The sequence below is a fragment of the Pseudonaja textilis genome, chromosome 1, assembly GCF_049901715.1.
Source record: "Pseudonaja textilis isolate UNSWEBS1 chromosome 1, rPseTex1.2, whole genome shotgun sequence".
Lineage (NCBI taxonomy): Eukaryota > Metazoa > Chordata > Lepidosauria > Squamata > Elapidae > Pseudonaja > Pseudonaja textilis.
In genome coordinates, this window is record NC_141990.1 from 191,177,104 (window position 1) to 191,197,052 (window position 19,949).

Consider the following 19,949-nt stretch of genomic DNA (forward strand, 5'->3'; position numbering starts at 1 on the left):
GGGGCTGCGCTGGCATGACCAGTCTCACAAAGACTCATTTCTGGTGGAATTTGGGGGAAAAGACTTCTGCTGCTTTCCTTGCATAAGGCCAAAAGTTTCTCTCTCTATCTGCTCCCCCACCACCACCACCGAGAACAGAGCTGGAGATGATATCCTGCAATCCCAAATAAAGAATGATCGATCGGTAGGAAAACGGGGTGGGGAATTTTCCTGCAGACTTTTTTGGGGGGGATTTTCCCAGGGTCTCTGGTCTACAGGATTTAAAATTATGAGTTTGGTGGTCCCTGAGGTCCAAAAGGTTGGCGACCCCTATGTTTGAGAACCCTCTAGTCTATTAATATATTTTAAAGCAGGTTTTTTTTCCAGAAATAAACTCTAGGTCTGGACTTTTCAGCAATGTAATACCTTCCTGTGGATGTAGATACATTGCTAAAGGGTTAAAAGGACTAAATCAGTCCTTGGCTATGCTTTTAGCTGTTCCTAAACTGAGTTTCTTGGCTCATGAAGACTTAAAGCACAACATATAGTCTTACTCATCAACCTGAATTCAGCTTCCTCATTTCACTCTGGATGAGCTGCCTTACATTCAAAACCTTTCCAGTTGCCTTGGTTTCTATAAAACTAGGCAAAGGAAATAATTTAAATATAAAGAAGGCCTCACATAGCTTATTCAGCCACGGTAAAAAGTAATTTTCTAAAACGCCAGTCATTCTGACTAAAAGTTAAATTTGTACTTATTAAATATAATTTTAGTGCTATAAACCAACACAACTGCTCCTCACAATGTGTTATTATCTGGATTCTTTTACTGGGTCTGAAGACAAACACAAGAGTGTGTGATCAACAGCATGCACCAGATTTAAATTTAGCTGCAGCTGTGGTAATTCCAAAAGTGTAAATTGCTGTAGGATGTGACTGTAAATATTTTTCAGCATTCTCAAATGATTCTGTATCCCAGGATTTTTTTTAAAAAAATGTTGATACCTGAAGACCCAGCTATCATGTTTCAGCTTTTAAAAAAGGAAAAGGTCTGGAGAAGGGGTTAAGATATATGTTATATACATTATTTATGTATTATAGTGAAATGTCAAATGGTTCATGTTAGGAATGTAAGCTACCTAACAGCTATTTGGGTTGGACAATATATAAACCAGGATAGACATTTTAATACTGTATCTTTAAGAAAATGCAAAAACTGTAGTTGGGTATGGTTTCTCAAACGGCCCTAAGAGGGAGCCAGAAACCAGGGTTGTCTTAGTCTTAGTCTCAGAAGAGAGACTCAGTCTCTGTTTCTGTTGGAGAGTATTGCCGTTCTTTCTAATTGACTGTTATTCATGGATTTGATGTAAGTCTGATACCGAACTGTTTTTGACACTGGCCTTTGTTACTGGATTATCCTTGGACTGAAAACTGACTGATTTTACCTGTGAATGAATTTGGACTGCTATTTTGAACTTTGCTTAAAACGTTTCTGAAAGTAAAAACCAACATTTACTGTACAGTGTATCTGTGTGCTGTGTGTGTATTATTCAAACACTACTCTCAAATACGTCTCCCTGTATGCGCTCATTCTCCTAACGAGGAATTACCTCAACACTGGTTATGGGCCCAGGCCATACCAGGCTCAGATAACTGAGAGTTGGTGTGAATGCACAGTACTATATACAGACAGCTGTTTACTGTTTAATTGTGATAGAGATGGCACAAGACACTTCAACAAGTCTATCACTGATAACCCGGTTGGATGGAACAAACTATGTTTCCTGGTCTATGAAGTGCAGTCTAATTCTGCGTAGAGAAGGTTTATGGAATGTAGTTCAAGACCTACCGGATGTAAATGTTTGGGATCCAGCTAATGAGGACAATGCCAAGAAGATTGCTGACTTTAAACAGAACAATGAACAAGCTCTTTGTATAATTGTACTAACACTGAGTGACCAGCAGCTAGTCCATATTCGTGTAGAAGAGTCTGCTGCTATGTGTTGGGAGAATTTGAAGAGGATTTATGTTCGTGACAGTGTAGGTGCACACATACATCTTACACGTAAACTGTTTAGAGCACATCTTCTGAAAGGTGGAGATATGTTAGCTCATTTAAACTTAATGAAAAGAACTTTTCAAGAGCTACATGAAAAAGAACTGATATTTTCAGAGCTGCATCAAGTTTACATCATTTTTTCCTCATTGGATGAAAGTTATGATGACTATGTATCTTCACTGGAAGTCCTGCCCAGAGATAAACTGACATTGACTGACATAACCAGAAGATTGTTAGAAGAAGCAAGAAGACGGCTGGATAGGGACCAACTGAGGAAGGAACAACCACAAGAAGAAGATTTGTCTTCAACTGCCTATACTGTTAGGAAATGTTTTTCTTGTGGGGCTAGGGGACATATAGCTAAATTCTGTAAGAAGGGAAAACAACAGAATACTGGCAAACACCAGAAAGCCAAGAAGGATGTTAGTTTAGCTATGTCTAGCAATTCAACTGTAAACCATAAATTTGTGAGTTGTTGATAGTGGAGCATCGCAATGCATTACTAAAGATAGAAATAGGTTTGTAAAGATGTCCACGGGTAAACAACATGTATCATTGGCAAATGGATGGAAGATGAAGGTACTGGTGAAGGTACTGCATATTGTTCTTGTATAAATGAGCATTTAACTATGTTATATGTATCTAAACTGAAATTTAATTTATTATCAGTAAGGGCTTTAGTTAATCTTGATTATGTAGTAACCTTTAAGGGAGATAACTGTATAATAGAGAAAGAGGGTAAAAGTGTTACTGCTACTTTAGAGAATGATTTATATGTAATACATGATGACCAATTGCAGATGGCTAACTCAGTTTATAACAATGTTAAGCCACATGATGAATGTATACATTTACTGCATAAACGTTTGGGGCACATTAATTTCAAAATGCTCAAACAAACTGTTGAATTGTCAGAGGGAGTAAAATTGAAACCCCGTAGCAAGTATTTAAACTGTAATGCTTGTAGCCAAGATAAAAGCACGGTTATTCCTGCAAACAGACTAAATGGGTTTAAGACCAAACAACCTTTAGAGGTTGTGTTTGCTGACATAACTGGTCCTAAAAAACCTAGTTTAGGAGGTGCCTGCTATATTTTGAGTATTATGGACCATTACTCATGATACAGTTTCTGCTATCTTATGAAAAACAAAACAGAAACATTCCATCATTTCTTTAACTGGCTAAGGTTTGCTGAGAGAAAAATGAGGAGTAAAGTAATTATGTTATGTTACTGATAATGGGACTGAGTTTGTTAACAAAAGATTCCAAACAATGTTGAAATTGGCTGGTGTTGAGCATAAACGTTCTGCACCTTACAGACCACAACATAACTCGTTTGTAGAACGAAGAGGGCAAACATTACAAGCCATGGCTCGTACTATGTTATCTGATTCAGGTTTTCCTGAAACACTGTGTGGTGAGGCCATAATGTGTAGCAATCGTGTGTTAAACAATGTAGTTAACACAACAACTGGTGAATTGCCATTCACTCGTTGGCATGGCAGAAAGCCAAATGTAAGTTACCTACACACATTTGGAGCTCCAGCATGGGTTCCCTCACAAGTAAGACTGAAAGGGTAACATAGAGCTAAGAAGTTATTTTTTGTAGGTTATGAGGCCAACCATAGATCATTTAGATTCTGGGATCAAGGCACAGCTCGTGTTTATTGTAGTACTAGAGCAAAATTTCTTGAGCATGTTGAATGGAATAAACTGGAACAGGAATCCAGCAATGATGTTATTATTGACACCCAAATAGTCCCTAAAGATAAAATAAGTAAACCACGAATAGCCATTAAGGAGGAAGTAGTAGAACAGGCACAGGAGGAGGTAGAAGAACAGGAGCAGGTGGCACAGGAAAGTCCACCAGTTAGCCCAAGTAACACAACCACCTGATAGATATCAGGCTAGTTTTGTATGCTAGGTGAATACAGTTCCAAGTAATTATTGTGTACTGAAACTGTATCCTGCTAAGGATCAGGCTGCTTGGCAGAAAGCAATAGATAAGGAACTGGAATCATTAAAAATACTGGAGGTATACGAAAATGTGAAGTTACCATCAGGTAAACATGCCATAGGATGTAAATGGATATATAAACTGAAGACAGGTGTGGGTGGGACTGTTACCCATAAAGCCAGGTTAGTAGCACAAGGGTTCAATCAGACAGCAAATGACTATGATGAGGTGTTTGCACCTAGTCTGAAGGCTACTACATTAAGGGCAGCATTAGTGTGGGCAGCTAAGGAGAAATACATTGTAAATCATTTGGATGTAGAGATGGCATATCTGCATGTACTGTTGCAACACACTATATATTTAAAGAAACCTTTAGGTATAAAAGATGATAATACAACTGATTGCTGGAGATTAAAAAAGAGTCTTTATGGTTTGGAGCAATCAGGATATGAGTGGAACCAATGTATAGTTAAAGAATTAACTAAAATAGCTTTTGTAGCTGGCATGGCTGATCCATGTTTGTTCAAAAAAGAAAGTAATGGTATGATTTCATTGTTGCTATTGTTTACTGATGACATAGCATTAATCACCAAAACTGAACAAGAAGCTTCTAAAACAATCTCACTGTTAGAGAAGAAATTTAAGATAAAACAGTTAGGTGAAATCAAACAATATCTTGGTTTAAAGATAGATAGAACTAGAGCAGGGGTTCCCAACCTGGAGTGCTCGCACCCCCTGGGGATGCGAGACGATATTCCAGGGGGTGCGAGAAAAGTCCAGGTAAATAATAGGATATTGGCTATATGTTGGCATTTTTATTTATTATGCATTGGATTAACTTTGTTTTCATTTTAGAGTTAAGTATCGTTATTTAGTGGCCGTCACATACATAGCTGAAAAGATTCAATCCTACCATATATTTAACGCGTTCAGTAGTTCCTAAAGTTTAAATTTCAGGGGGTGCGAGCTTTGAGTGAAATTTCTTTAGGGGTGCAGGGTGAAAAAAAGGGTGGGAACCACTGAACTTGAGGATACAAAATCTCACAGGCAGATAAAATTAACCAATTACTAAAAAGTTTTAAAATGGAACTTTGTAAGCCGGCTAAAACACCAATGAGCCAGGAGTTTAGCCATAGTGATGTTCAAAGTCCTATTTTTGATAAGAACATTTATCAGTCCTTGATTGGTAGTTTATCTTATCTGAGTAATTGGTCAAGGCCAGATTTTGCATACAGTGTTAATCAATTAGCTAGATTTAATGCTGAGCCGACTGAAAGGCACTGGCAAGCTGCTAAACCTGTGTTAAGATATCTGAAACAAACAATGCATTATGCATTGTATTTGAAGCCTAAAGATGAACTGAGTTTAACTGCATATGCTGATGCAAGTTTTGCTACAGACATAAATACACAAAAATCTACATCGGGTACTGTAGTATTATTGGGAAAAGTGTTGATTGGATGGAGGTCTATTCGACAGAAACATTTAAGTTTGTCAACAATGGAGGCTGAATTCTCATGTTTGTCTTTACTATGTATATATTTAGTTTTGTATAAACAATTATTGATATGGGAATTAATGTCACAGATTCTATTGTTGTTTATGAAGACAACCAATCAGCAATACAGATGGCTTCAAATATTGCTGTTAAAACAAGAACGAAACACACAGATTTAAGATATTTAAATGTGAGACAATGTGTGCAAAGTAAGATGATTAAGCTAGAATACTGTATGTCAGAAAACAATATAGCAGATCATTTTACAAAGGGCCAAGGCTCTATAAAGCATAAGGCATGCTGTGAAGATTATGGACTTAGAATGTAAGGTTGTATATATTGTCCTACCCAAAAGGGGAGAATGTTAGGAATGTAAGTGACCTAACAGCTATTTGGGTTGGACAATATATAAACCAGGATAGATATTTTAATACTGTATCTTTAAGAAAATGCAAAAACTGTAGTTGGGTATGGTTTCTCAAACGGCCATAAGAGTGAGTATTGCCTTTCTTTCTAATTGACTGTTATTCATGGATTTGATGTAAGTCTGATACTGAACTGTTTTTGACACTGGCCTTTGTTACTGGATTATCCTTGGACTGAAAACTGACTGATTTTACCTGTGAATGAATTTGGACTGCTTATTTTGAACTTTGCTTAAAACATTTCTGAAAGTAAAAACCAACATTTACTGTACAGTATATCTGTGTGCTGTCTGTGTATTATTCAAATACTACTCTCAAATACGTCTCCCTGTATGCGCTCATTCTCCTAATGGGGAATTACCTCAACAGTTCATAAATTCCATTATAGGTCCAATCCCAGATATTTCAGAGTAATTTTTGATTCTGGACTGATAGAACATGACTAGGCCAAAAATGAAGATACAGTATACCTTGAGAAATTTGAACGTATGTAAATCTACTGTTATCACAATTTTTTTATTTGTTTATTTGGCTTTCCATTAAGACCAACATTACAAACAGATACAAATTTGTGGTAATTTACTTCATCATTAAACACATGGCAGTTTAGAATGAACTATTGCTAAGGAATTTTGGTCTACCAAGTGAAAAGGTATTTCTTACCCAATTCCTTGCCATAAGATTAAAGTTTACAATTTACATATCATTGAGCATATCTGCAAATTTATGGATACACTTCTAGAACTGACTTATCTGCAAATGTATATTTTCTTGTACATGATTAACATTATTGGCATCACCTAGACTTGTTTACAGAGCCAAGGCATTTCCACAGATCATCAGGGACCAGCTAATTCACATAAGGAACACACACACTTGGCATCACAAAGTTGTGATGTCCTTGGAGCCCTTTTGTATTAAAACTAGAAGATACTCTTGGGGGAGGAAGAGTTCATTAAGAATTGTAAAGTCTTTAAAAACAAAAACAATTCAAACAGTTTTGATTTTCATTCGGATTTAAATTGATAAATGGGATAATAATAATAATACTTTGCTTGTTTATTTTTTCTAAAGTGAGCTTTGGAGAGAATTTGATACAGTTTAAGACCACTACACCTACCTAATTTGCGCTCTGAAAATCTGGGTAATTACCAAACCCCTGATCCACAGCTCGGTACCTGGCTGTGGCTTTTTGAATAGTGGGCTGTGCAAGTGGTGCACATGGGCACAAAATGAGCCCCTCTCCCTCCCTGCTGCCACCAGTCTACATAGCCAGAAAGATTGGGACTGCTGCTATATAACCCTTTGTAAATTATCCTTTGTAATTTGAGCGGACGTGATTCAGCCTCCAAATGCAAAATGGCAATACAAAGCAACCTTGGATGTGTGTTTAAAGTTATTTTTCCTGACTTTTAGAAGTGCACGTGATACACAGTGAGGAAGGAAGGAAGGAAGGAAGGAAGGAAGGAAGGAAGGAAGGAAGGAAGGAAGGGAAGGAAGGGTTCTGACCCAGGCTTTGTCAAACGTACTTAAACACAAACTTATTTTAAAAGCAAAACCTATTTTATTGCAACGCTGGGAATTATTTGCATTCCCAGCCAGAACTAATTATAAACAGTTCCCCAAGTTAAGCACATGCCTGTCAGTGCTATGGAATGCTGTCAAAAACAGAAGTATCCAAATTAATTAGAGCAGAAACCACCCAAAGTACCAGAAAAAAACGACCAGAATACACAGAGCTTCAAGGAGGACTCGGAATCTATTGAACTGCTTTGCTTCCTGCAAAGCTTTCATCATTGAGGTCTGACTTTTATCCCTTATGGGAGGGCCAATCACCTCCCAGCCTTACTCCTGAGTCGACTCTTTTGTTTCAGCTGGTCTCGCCTTCTAGCAGCTCTGCGCACACATGCACTGAGAACAGGCTCCCCTGGGTCCTCTGCCTCCTTGCTGCTGCCAGACTCCAAAGGCTCCAAAGGCAGCACCCCACTCCCAGATGATCCTGGCTCCTTCCCTGCATCAGATGCAAAACCCTCATCCAAGTCCTCTGCAGACTCCCCGACTGGTCCCCTTTCTTCCTTACTGTCCGACTCCATTGCCATCTGTACCGGCTGCCGGCGAACCACAACAGAAAGGAAGGAAGGAAGGAAGGAAGGAAGGAAGGAAGGAAGGAAGGAAGGAAGGAAGGAAGGAAGGAAGGAAGGAGAGAAAGATGGAAAGAAAAGTTCCCCTTCAGCACACTTTGGAGGAAGATACATCTTTTACTCCCTTTTCTTTTTTTTAATCTCTATTTTTAGATATGTTAATTGATAAGACATTGTGGACCTCTGCTAGAAAAATTCAATCTGAATGACTCCTGTGGCCATCTTTGCAAGCATGTACAGAGCTCTCATTGGATGTTCTTTGACTGGTAAAGTTTCTTCATGACTAACATTATTTGTTCTTTCACCCATAACGATGGATTCATCACGACACCAGGGACACTTGCTCATCCTCTTTGAACATATCTTTGTATACCTTATATGGAAGGAAAGTTATTATTTGCTTTCTCTACTGCTTACCACTTTGTGCCTTTGCCAGATTTATGGTATCTATCTATTCAGCCCTTCTCCTTTCTCCTCTCCCAAATGCTGCAACTCAGCTATTGTTGATTCAACCCTCTTTTTATCTCTCTCTTTATATACTTCTCCATCTTGAGGAAAATCTTTGTAAGTTTACTTTGCAAATTATCTTCTAGGATACTTGCTTCAAAAATTTTCCTTAAAAAAAAAAAAGAATTCTCGTTTCATCTGTTACCCTGAATCTTATGGAAACAACAGGCTACCAAGATGAAAAGATAGTTTTAAAGGCTAAAGAAATCTTACATTTCCAAAGTTATACTTGCTGTGTTTTTGACCATTCTGGTAAACCTGTTAGTTTTTTGACAAATTCTATTGGGCCAATAAAATTCTATTCCTGGGCTGAATAGAACCAGGAACAGAAAATTTTTCTCTTCTATGGAACTTTTTTTAAAAATTAAGTTTATTATAGCTGTCCAACTCCAATGGACTCTGAGCCACTGCAATAAAAATAAATAATAAAATTTTCCCAGTCTTTCATATCAAACATTTTCTGGGGACATTTTGAAGTCTGCCAATATCAGCATGCTAAATTAAGCTGTACAAAAAAGAGATATTTTATTTAAGCACTTTCTTGATTGGTTTGCAGAGCTTTTCAATAGTGCTACGCATCACCTTTAATTGTAGGATCTTAAATCCTTTTATATAGTCATAATGCAAGACAACATTGTGGCATTCCCCCTCCTTCTTTTCTTCATTTATCATAAATCACTGAAGTCTTACTACTTTCAGTGGTCTGCTTGGATGTGGTCATCTCTTTAGCTTGATATTTACCTTTTAATTGTAACCCCCCCCTTTTTTTTTTTTGCTCTACTTTACTATTTAATCAATGAATTTTACTATTTCTTGGAAACTATCAGTATTTTTTCCTATATTTATACTGTACAGGATAAGTGCCTGGATGGATTTTCCCTACATTACGGTAGATAATATACAAGCATAACTCTAGCTAATAGATATCCTTTCATCTCTGGCATGTTTGCAGATATCGCTACTGAGAAAACATGATGAGTTAGCACAATTTCCTCCAATACTTTAGAAACATTGGGATTGCATGAAAGATAAATGTGTTGCTGCCTCCTGAGCATTGCACAGTCAGCACATTTCCTTTTTATTTACATTTGCCTTGTGAAGCCTTCTGCGAGTCAAATATTCCTTGAAAGATAGGGATCCCAGAAGCATCTCCTTCCCCTGAATGACAACTTCCCTCCTAGAATGCGTTACATGCGGTCATTTATTATTTATCTCCACCGAAAGAAAGCCATACTGTGCTTGCTCTGGAATCCTTCCATATCGGGGTCACCAAACTTTTGGACCTCAGGGACCACCAAACTCATAATTTTAAATCCTGCGGACCACTAATATGAATTTTGACTGACGGTGGCTTGCTGAAATTGGTACAGTAGTCACAAGACTGGCCCTTTGGTCATCCCGGAGCAGCTCCTCAAGTCCATGGCAGGCCAGGTGGAAGAGCAGCTCCAGGATGACCAAAGGGCCAGTCTTGTGACTATTGCAGCTCTGGAATATGGGACTGACTTTCCCACCATCATCAGCAAGCCACCCCAGGGTGGATTTCCCTCCCTCGCTGTTGGTCTTACCTGTCAGTTCCAGCTCGCATGGCTCTACTCAAAGTAAGGTTTGCGCTCGACCGAAAGGTGGGGGCCAACGGGTGGGCGAGCCATGTGGGTGGCGTAGCCTTGTGTTCCCATGCAGCCTGGATTAATTGCTTTGGGGTGGGGGCTTTGGGGGAGGGACATTTCTCTGTGGACCACCAAAATTTTTTCACGAACCACCAGTAGTCCCCAGCCCACCAATTGGCGACCACTGTTCCATATCATCCAATCACAACTTAGAAAAAAAAAAACACTCTTCACTAAGAACAGGGAAGGGCAACTTTGAAAACAGAAGTACAGGTAGTCCTCAACTTACAATGGTTCATTTAGTGACTGTTCAGTAAAAACAGAATTTTTTTTTTAAAAAAGTGACTTATGACTGTGTTCCCACTTACGACCGTTGCAGAATCCCCATGGTCACGTGATCAAAATCCAGAGGCTTGGCAATGGACTCATAATTCAGACTCATATTTATGACGGTTGCATAGTTCCGGGGTCCCTTTTGTGACCTTCCGACAAGCAAAATCAATGGAGAACCCAGATTCACTTAACAACCATGTTACTAACTTGACAACGGCAGTGATTCACTTAACAACGGTGGCCGGACAGGGGGAAAAACTCACTTAACAAATGTCTCACTTGGCAACAGAAATTTGGGGCTCAGTTGTGGTCATAAGGCGAGGACAACCTGTTATTCGATTTATCTATTAGGCTCTTAGTTCTCTGTTCCAACGGCAGGTTGGTGTTGTAATACTCAGCTCAATGCACCTTTCTGGCTTAGTGTCAGAGGAGAATAATCCCTATGACTTTGGATTCCTTTTGTTGCACTAACTTAATTCTTTCCTTCCACCCCAGCACAGCAGAGGAGATCAGCAGACGAAGCTTTGGAAAAGGGAAAATAATACCTTTCAGCGAAAGCCCTCTGTTTAGGTTATCCGTTTCTCTTTGTATGACTAAGCAGGGAAGCATCAAGCTAATCAGCAGTTCAGCAGCAAGGAAAGTTCAATCTGGCCATCCATCCAGATATAAACTTTGCTCTGTCCCAGCAGTGTTAAATTTATCTCCCTCGTCTCCCTTTCCCTTCTGCTTTCTTTCCCTCTAGGGCATCCCTGTTTAGTTTGTAAGCCTGAATTGGTTCTTCTTCTTCTTCTTCTTGTTTTTATTTAAACACAGCATGTACCAATGGTATAGCAAATTATGATAACGAGCATTCCTGTGGGAAGCAGTTTTTACCTGAAAAGCATGATAAAATATTGTCATAGCCTTCACAAGCAGAACCCCCGCAACTCCTGGCAGTAGAAGACAAGGGGATAAGTTGCATGCCCCTGAACAATCTGCTCCAAAATATGGGGAGATCTTTTGTGGGGGAAGAGAGACTTTAGCATGACCACCTACAATTTCTATGGGTGGAAACCTTCCTTGGATCACAGGAGCATTTGCAATATTTTGAAGGTACATTAAAGAACCTTTCATTATAATGAATGCTGAATAAGCTACTTGATTGATTCTTATGTATTAAATAGCCTGTCCTCATTAGGACAAAGTCCAACCAGTGTGTGTGTGTGTGTGTGTGTGTGTGTGTGTATGTGTGTGTGTGTGTGTATACATGAATATATGCCCACAAATGTGCTCTGGGATGCTAACAGATCTACAAATACAGCACAATACATTATCATTATTTTTTTAAAAAAATAATTAGGTGTCCAGCCCTTCTTATCTTTTCATTCATCCATTCCATTTTCCATTTCCATTTCTTATAGGCCCAGATATAAAGATGTATAGCTGTCGCTCTACATTGCAGAGTCCTCAAACTCTTTAAGAGTTAAGGGGGAAAAAGCAGGTTTGCATTAGAACATAGTAAGTGGGGAAGAGACAGCTTGAGGAAGAGGAGAATGATACGGGGGAGCTGAGCTCCCATTAGAAAGTGGGCTGAGAACAATCTAAACCTTAATATACATAAGTTGTTATTTATATAAAAACTGTGTAGAATATAATGGTTAATCTTACAGTAAAGCACTTTTATCAAGCATATGTATGTCACTTTTGAAACCGACTAAATAGGGATGAATTGCTTGTGATTTCCAAGGGAATACAAATATTGTATCTATATGATGTTTAGTGACAGCCCTAATTTTGTATAGATGCAACAACTAGAAGGTTCAGGGTCCTGAATAGGAAGCACATCCCCAATCACAATTGTGCAGAGGCTAATTGCGCTAATAGTCCAAAGAGGGTTATGTGCTTTGTGCATAATTGACCCTGTTTAGCTATTTATTAGACAACATGGCTGAAGTCTCAGCGTTCAGAACAATTTATTGGGCTTAGCCCTGCCCAGAGCTGTTCCAAATAAATGTTTCATTTATTTTGGAATTAAAAGATGTATTTTGAACAAACTTTGGTTATAGTATTAAATTAGATAAATGGCAAAAGTTATGGGAAAGGAATAGGAAACTAACGTTGGCCACTTCTTATAAAGAAAACCTATACAAAATGTTCTACAGATGGCACCTCCCACCAACAAGATTGGCAAAAATGAGTAAAGACATATCACCACAATGTTGGAAGTGTAAGACAGCGTTAGGGACATATTATCATATGTGGCGGCCATGCACCAAAGCAAAATAATTTTGGCCGCAGATTAAGATATGGCTGGAAGAAATGCTTGGCCAAAAAGTAGAGTTCAGACCAGAATTGTTCCTACTGGGAATTACTGAAGGAAATAGCAAAGGAATGATATATCTAATGTTGCATGTTATAACTGCAGCAAGATTGGTTTATGACCAAAACTGGAAGAAGGTAGATATCCCCGAGCAAAGTGAAATAATAAAGAAAATTTTGGTCTGTGCAGAGATGGACAGGTTAACACTGGAAATTAAAGATAAGGATGAAACCGAATACTATGAAGCCTGGAACAAACTGAATCAATGGTTAGATTCGAAAAAAGGAAGTCAGAACAAAGGGGAAAAAGTTGTGATGCTGTATAAGACGGAAGGTGGATGAACTTTAAGCTAAAGACAATATAAAATAGTGGATATATTGACTGTATAAAAAGAATGCGAAAGGAAATTAGGGTTGTAATTAGGAAATTATATACAGTTATAGCACCAACTTAGTAATGCAAAATAAGGAAGAAACTAACTGTTATAAGTGGTTATATGTATGTATGTATTATTTTGCATGTATGGCAAAATAACTGCCAGGAAAGTCATACTATGTTCAGTTGTTTTTAATGTTTATTCAATAAAACTTTTCTATTAAAAAAGATGTATTTTGAACACATGTTCTTAAAAGTTACTAGGATGTATTTTCTAGCTATCACATTTAAGATAATCAAGGCTGCAGGGAGATATTTGGGTGACTTGGCTTTTGAAAAAAGTAGGTTTAATATCCAGGGTAAAACATGCATACGTTGTGCGATGGAACAGTTTGGGAGATACTCTAAAGTAATATCAACTAATATTATTGATATTTAATTCTGTCAAACAGCGCTGTCAAAGTATACATGAAACAATCATTCAGAAAGACAGTAATAAAGTGTTATGAGTGAGGAAAACAGAACTTGGACACAGTAAGTGTCATCCATTTGCCACAATGCTGTCAAATGCTTCCGTTTGTTACATGTTTTTTTCTGAAAACAACACAGCATGTAGCTGGCCTGGGAACAGTACCATGTTGGGCTAATCTAAAGCTGAGTTTGGATGTATGAAAACAACCTTTGTCTTTAGTAAGCACATCATAATCAAGCTCAGAATTAACTTATTTAACAATTTGGAGTGTTTCCCAATATGAAAGTAGCCAAGAAGCAGCAAAAAATATTTTTTTTTAAAGCAAGTGCAACCATAACTGAATCAAGCAAGACGTTTCATGGGTGAGGTTGGAGGAATTACCAGATCAAAATTTGATTTTGTTCCTGCTTTTCATGAACCATATGGGTAGCTAGCCCTACCAGATTAGACAGCTGTAGTACTGAAGTCTGAGTAAGTGCAAGAAATGAAAGAGATCCTCACTGTGTAGCCAGTACACTCCTAGCATATAAACAAACAAAGCTGAAGAAGCTTCTTGGATGAGAAGCGGAAGGTCTTTAAAGAAAAAACCAGAAAGTCCAGTTGCCTCTTGAAAAAGCACTTTTGGGACAACCATGACCTGGATGACTGACCAACTCCATAGACTGCCTTAACTGCTACACCAACTCTAGTTCTATCTATGTACGTAGTTGGTAACCATAATCAGATGCACTTAAACCTTTTTGCAATCTGCCATGTTAGTACTATTATTTGTTACTGCTTATGCTTCCATTCACTTTTGAGATTTATCCTTCCTTATTTACAAGATTAGTTAAATATATAACACAGTTAATCATCACGTAATAATCACATTAGTTCATTCATGATTTCTTTTATTACCACTTTCAAATGTAAATGAATAAACTGTTTTGGTACTCCTTCACCTGCTTACTTAGGAGGAGACCCTATTGAAATACATAGTACAAACTTCAAAAAAAATATAACATACTGTACGTTTGTACTGCTGTACTGTACATTTATAGGGGAGTGCTTTAATGTTTAAAATGAAGTCTGCTGGATCAGATATAGAAAAAAGAAGAAGAGCTGAGTGGAGGTTCAGAAAGAGAACCATTTCTAAAATGGTCATGGCCCTCGCATTATTGAACAACTTGGTTTAAAAACAAACTGTAAAAACTAAGCTTTTTAGTGAATGGAAACATTACAAAGTCTATGCCTAGTGAAAAAATTGTAGAAAGGAGTCTGCAGAGATGCTGTTTTAGAGATTATGGAGGACCATTGGAAGATGACAGATGTCGCCACTGGGACGGTTCTTTCTTGGGCTGCTCCCTACCTGTTTGAGATGGACCTTAGAAATAGATCCAAGTGTTTGGACAGATTGACAAAATAGAAGAATTGGGTTCTATGCTGGGTACTGTTGATTAAAGTTGTTGGTAAAGTTTTCAGAGAATGAGAAACAGGATTCAGAGGATTAGTGTATATCATTGGACTCTGTGTGGGGACTTTCAGATTGTTTTACTGCTTTGCATGTTTGATTTTAAGGAAATCTATAAGAGACCTCTCAAGGGTTGATAGCTGGGAAAAGAACTTTGTGAGAAATCTGACTAGTTTTCAGATATTAGGTAGATACTAAAGAAAAAGGTGCTAACGCTCCATGGTTTCTCAATTCCTCATGAAATCCAAAGTAACATATTTGTTTCTACTCTCGTTAATGAAAGGCTGGGGTGGGATAGTGTATCTACAGTATTGTATTGTGAGGAAGGAAGAAAAAATTAAAAGTTCAAGATCACTGACACAACAGGTGATAGCACCTAGCTAACCTTGGCTGATGTCAAAAAGCTTACAAGGGTCAGATCTAGCAAGTACAGGTAGTCCTCAACTTAATACAGTTCATTTAGTGACTGTTCACAGTTACAATGGCAATGAAAAATAAGACAAGACCATTTTTCACAGTGACGACCTTTGCAGCATTCCCATAATCATGTGATCAAAATTGAGATGGTTCATATTTGTAATGGCTGCAGTGTCCCAGGGTCATCCCCTTTTGCAACCTTCTGCCAAGCAAAGTCAATGGGGAAAGCAGATTCCCTTAACAATTGGGTTACCGACTTACCAACTGCAGTGATTCACTTAACAACTGTGGCAAGAAAGGTTGTAAAATGGGGCAAAACTCACTTAACAAATATCTCATTTAACAACATGAATTTTGGGCTCAATTGTGATTGTAAGTCGAAGACTACCTGTATTTGGATGGAAGACCACTAGGAAATTGGACTGAACAGCCCAAACAAATTTCCAGATAAGGGTCCAGAAGTAAATAGTGAACAGCTTCCTTATTATTTCTGGGAAAACTACATAAAGTCTTTGCTAAACTATAATTGATGTGAACTGGCTGAATTCTATAGCCTTATACTTATGCAGGTAGTCTTTGGCTTACAACCATGATTGTGATTGGAAATTCAGTCACTAAGTGATCGTTAAGCAAATCATCCCCTGACCCGACTTGGTTTTACAACCATTTTTACTATGGTTGTAAAGTGAAACACCACAGACATTGAGACACATAAATGTTAAGCAAATCTGGCTTCCACAACTGACTGTGCTTGTTGGAAGCCAGCTGGGAAGACTGCAAATCCTAAACATGTGACCACAAGAAGCTACATCCATCATCAATGTGAACTGGTTGCCCAGTGGCCAAATTGCAATCACTGACTGGGAGTCCTGGGACAGTAATACAGGGGTTATAACTTTGAGAATGGATTATAAGTCACATTTTCCAAGGCCATCAGAACTTCAAATTGTTAAATGGTCATAAGTCAAGGTTTACCTGTTATTTAAGTGCATTGTGGATACTTGTTTAGAACAGTGAAAGAGATTCTCAAAGCTGAAGCCTCTCAGGGATAAAGTATTAAATATTTCTCAAAAAGGACCAACAGGTCTGAAATGCATGCATGGTATACAAAAGTTAGGTTCGTCTGACAGAATCATCCAGTTAGCTTTGTTAATGGACCATCTCTATATGCATGTAGCTTATGACCAACGGTGACCTAGTGAAGAGGGGAGCAGCCATTTCCTCACTGAACCTATCTGCTGGAAGGGATATCACTCCCCTTTTTTTTCTACCATAGGAACCCTTTTTTCAATGAAATGTTGAGTCTGCACCGAAAACTAAAAGAGGAGCAAAGTTCCCCCTGTTTTCATGCTGACTTTTCTAGGTGACCTGTTCAGAAAGGGGAAGAGGCAGAAAGCCCTAGGTTCAAGTGAAACGAATCCTTCCCTCCATTAGTTCTCCTAATTCTGGTGTTTGCATGACACTTTCCTCAACCCAGTTAGGGAAGTTGTGAGAATGAGAATAGAAAGCCTAGACATATTGTCATTGCCAAAAATAAAAAATAAAAACAATATAAAGGTAGTTTTCCATTACAAACAACCACAGAAACCAAGTCACAGGTGTTTATCCCACAACTAGAAGTGAGCATCACTCCACAAAATTCATTCAGTTGCTACAGTTCATCTGTTTATCTCTAGGGCAGCATGCAACTTTCAATTGCAACCGATCATAAGATGGCTACCTGTCGGTTAGCTAATCATGTCTATTTCTCTAAAATGATTGTCAGAGGTTCTTCTCCCATCAAAATATTGCTCCTCAAATGTGCTTTCTCCGGTTTTCTTCCGTTGCCCTCTTAAATTATAGAAAGTACATCTTCAGTGCCCATTTCATTTCCAAATCTCCATTCCGAGTGCTCTCGAGAAGCTGATTTTAGTAAGACAAATGGCTGTGTGGATTGGAAATGGAAGACTTTATGTGGGAGATGTATATTTCTGCTTAATAATGAATGCCTTGCAGAAAGCACGAAAGGCCAAGGCTGGGCAGAGGGAGAGGAAATGCATCATCCACAGCTTCACATCCAACCCTTCTCACATGCAAAGACCATCCATGGCCCACCAGCCAGGAACAGCAAGGGTGTCTCCTCCCTACTTCCTGCCTAAAAAAAAAAAGGGCGGCTCCGTTCCCATGAACATCCCCACCCCCTCCTTCTAGGCCCCTCCACTGATTCAGAGCTCAGCTGTGGAAAGAATCCAAGCCCCTCAACCAGCAAAGCCAGCTTCTCAGAAGCCGACAGGAGTTCTATCCGATTTGCTCTGTGCCAGAGGAAGCTGAGGCCAAACCTTCTGCTGCAATCAACCTGGCAAACTGCGTTGCCTTGACAGCCGCAATATTGATCTCCTTGCTTATCCTCAAGGAGGCCAGAGGTGGTTTCTCACCCAGAGAGACGGTGTCTGTGAATCATTGATTCGGGAAATCAGCTCTCCCAATTATCCCAATCCTATTTTTTTTTTCCAAGAGGGAAAAATTGGGGTGGGGGTATAGAGCGGAGTTAGGATCAGGAGCTGCATTGGTTTGCTGCCTGCTGGGAAACCCTGTTGTTTCTCATAGTCTGAATCATATGAACGAGACACATAATGCAGGGGGGACATGTGGGAGTCGAAAGCAAAGGCAAGGAATACGTTGGAATACCTGACTGAACATGCAACGGTATCTTTTTTAGAAAAGAAAAGAAAAGGTTAATATTGCTGTGCTTTTTGCCACCTTCCAGTGGGTGAATTGACCTAATCTGTGATTTTCATACGGTCTCCTCCACTGAGAAAGCTGTTCTACTGGGAGGATGTGCTGTGCTGCAATACTGTAAATGAACTATACCTTGATAAACAACAGGGTGAATATTACGAAAGACTGCATTTGTCACCTGAAAATGCTAACGATACAGTATGTTTCTGTGGTAGGGTGATTCGAAGGATCTTCTTCAGCCCACCACCTCCGTTTTCTCAGTCTGCTTCGTTATTCCTCGACCATTTTTGTCAACGCACAAAATAAGACAACCTGGAAAAATGTATCACTTGTGGCTGAGAACCAAGCTCAAGCAACAATACATTTTGACTTGAGCAACGGAAGGGAAGCAAATCTCTGCCCTACCTTCTGGAAAATGTAACACTGAATTAACAGCATCCTGTAAGAGATTAAACTGTTTTTCCTATAATGGAGGAATGTACGAGGCAAAATTCAGTACACCTCAGCCCAAAAGCACCTCTCTGAAATCTCCTTTCTCCTTATTGCATCCAAAATAAATGGTCCAGCAGATACATCAGCAGGAGACAATCAGTAACAGGGCCTGATAAGGACTATATAAACCCGGCAATGAAATATTCCCTTAAACCCTTTATCTTACCTGAGAAGAAGAGTGATAAATTACAGCATCAGCAGGAGAACTATTATCCATAGATCTGCATATGCCGTGTTTTCCTTACTGCAGCTGTCCAGGTTCCTCAAGATAGGAGCTTCCAAAGTCTCCCATTTTTACACCGTCTCGGGGACAAAAAATGATCCAGCCCCCCAAATCGAAAAGAAACCTTTACAGGAACCTTCTGCCCTGGCGTCTTTCTCTAAGGATCATTCTGTGTTCCCCAACATCCGTAAGGGAGGGGGGGCTTGTGGGGGAATTTAAAAAAAAAAAGCAGGGAAGGAAGAAAAGAGACTGCTCCGTATTTAAATAAAAAAATGAAAACCAAGTCTGCAAATTAAGGGATAGCGCCATCTACCGGCAAAAGGAACAAATGTTATTTTCCCGTTGTCTTGTTTTTTGCACCCCTATTGACAGAAGCTGCGGCGTTAGTCACATATTCTCGTTTTAAGGACTGCAAATACACCAACTTTAAACAAGGAAACGACAAACTCTTCATCTGATTGCACCACTCAAAGGGGGAGGGGGAAAGAGGGTGACAATAAGGTAACCCCATTTTAGAAAATCTTTCCTCCTGCATGCAGCCTCCTATGCCATTTATTTATCTTGAGGCTCCTCCTCCTACCCTTCTGTAGATCAATCACATTGAAATGATAAGGAATGAAAGGGTTTTCTCAGCCCATCTGCCAAAAAAGCAGTTGAGATATCTGTCATAGGCAGCTTTGCAAGGTGCAAGTTTAAATTAGAAGATTTTGCACAACTTTGGGTTGACAATCATCACCAAACAAAAGCAATATTGCTGAGCACATGTTTTTTTTATAAAAAAAAAAGAAAAGAAAAAGTAGTGGTATGACTGTTAATTGAATCTGATAAGATAAATTCGAAATTGTGCACTGCAGGTCACAGCAGGTCAGTGCAATCCTATATATATATTTACGTGACAGTGAGTCTATGGGCTCACTGCTATTTATCAGTGCTATTTATCAAATGGCCCAGATATGTAAAGCCCTTTCATCACTTCCTCAAAAGCCTTTTGACATTT

General features: G+C 38.9%; 1 protein-coding gene across 1 annotated transcript in view; it reads right to left on the minus strand.

Annotated features, from left to right (window-relative positions):
- Window positions 1-19,174, minus strand: part of SCN2A (sodium voltage-gated channel alpha subunit 2) — a 108,405-nt gene extending 89,231 nt beyond the window's left edge. Inside the window, exon 1 of the mRNA XM_087920031.1 lies at window positions 18,896-19,174. The gene's annotated coding sequence lies outside the window, so the exon portion shown is untranslated. The remainder of the gene's footprint in view (window positions 1-18,895) is intronic.
- Window positions 19,175-19,949: the final 775 nt, after the last annotated feature.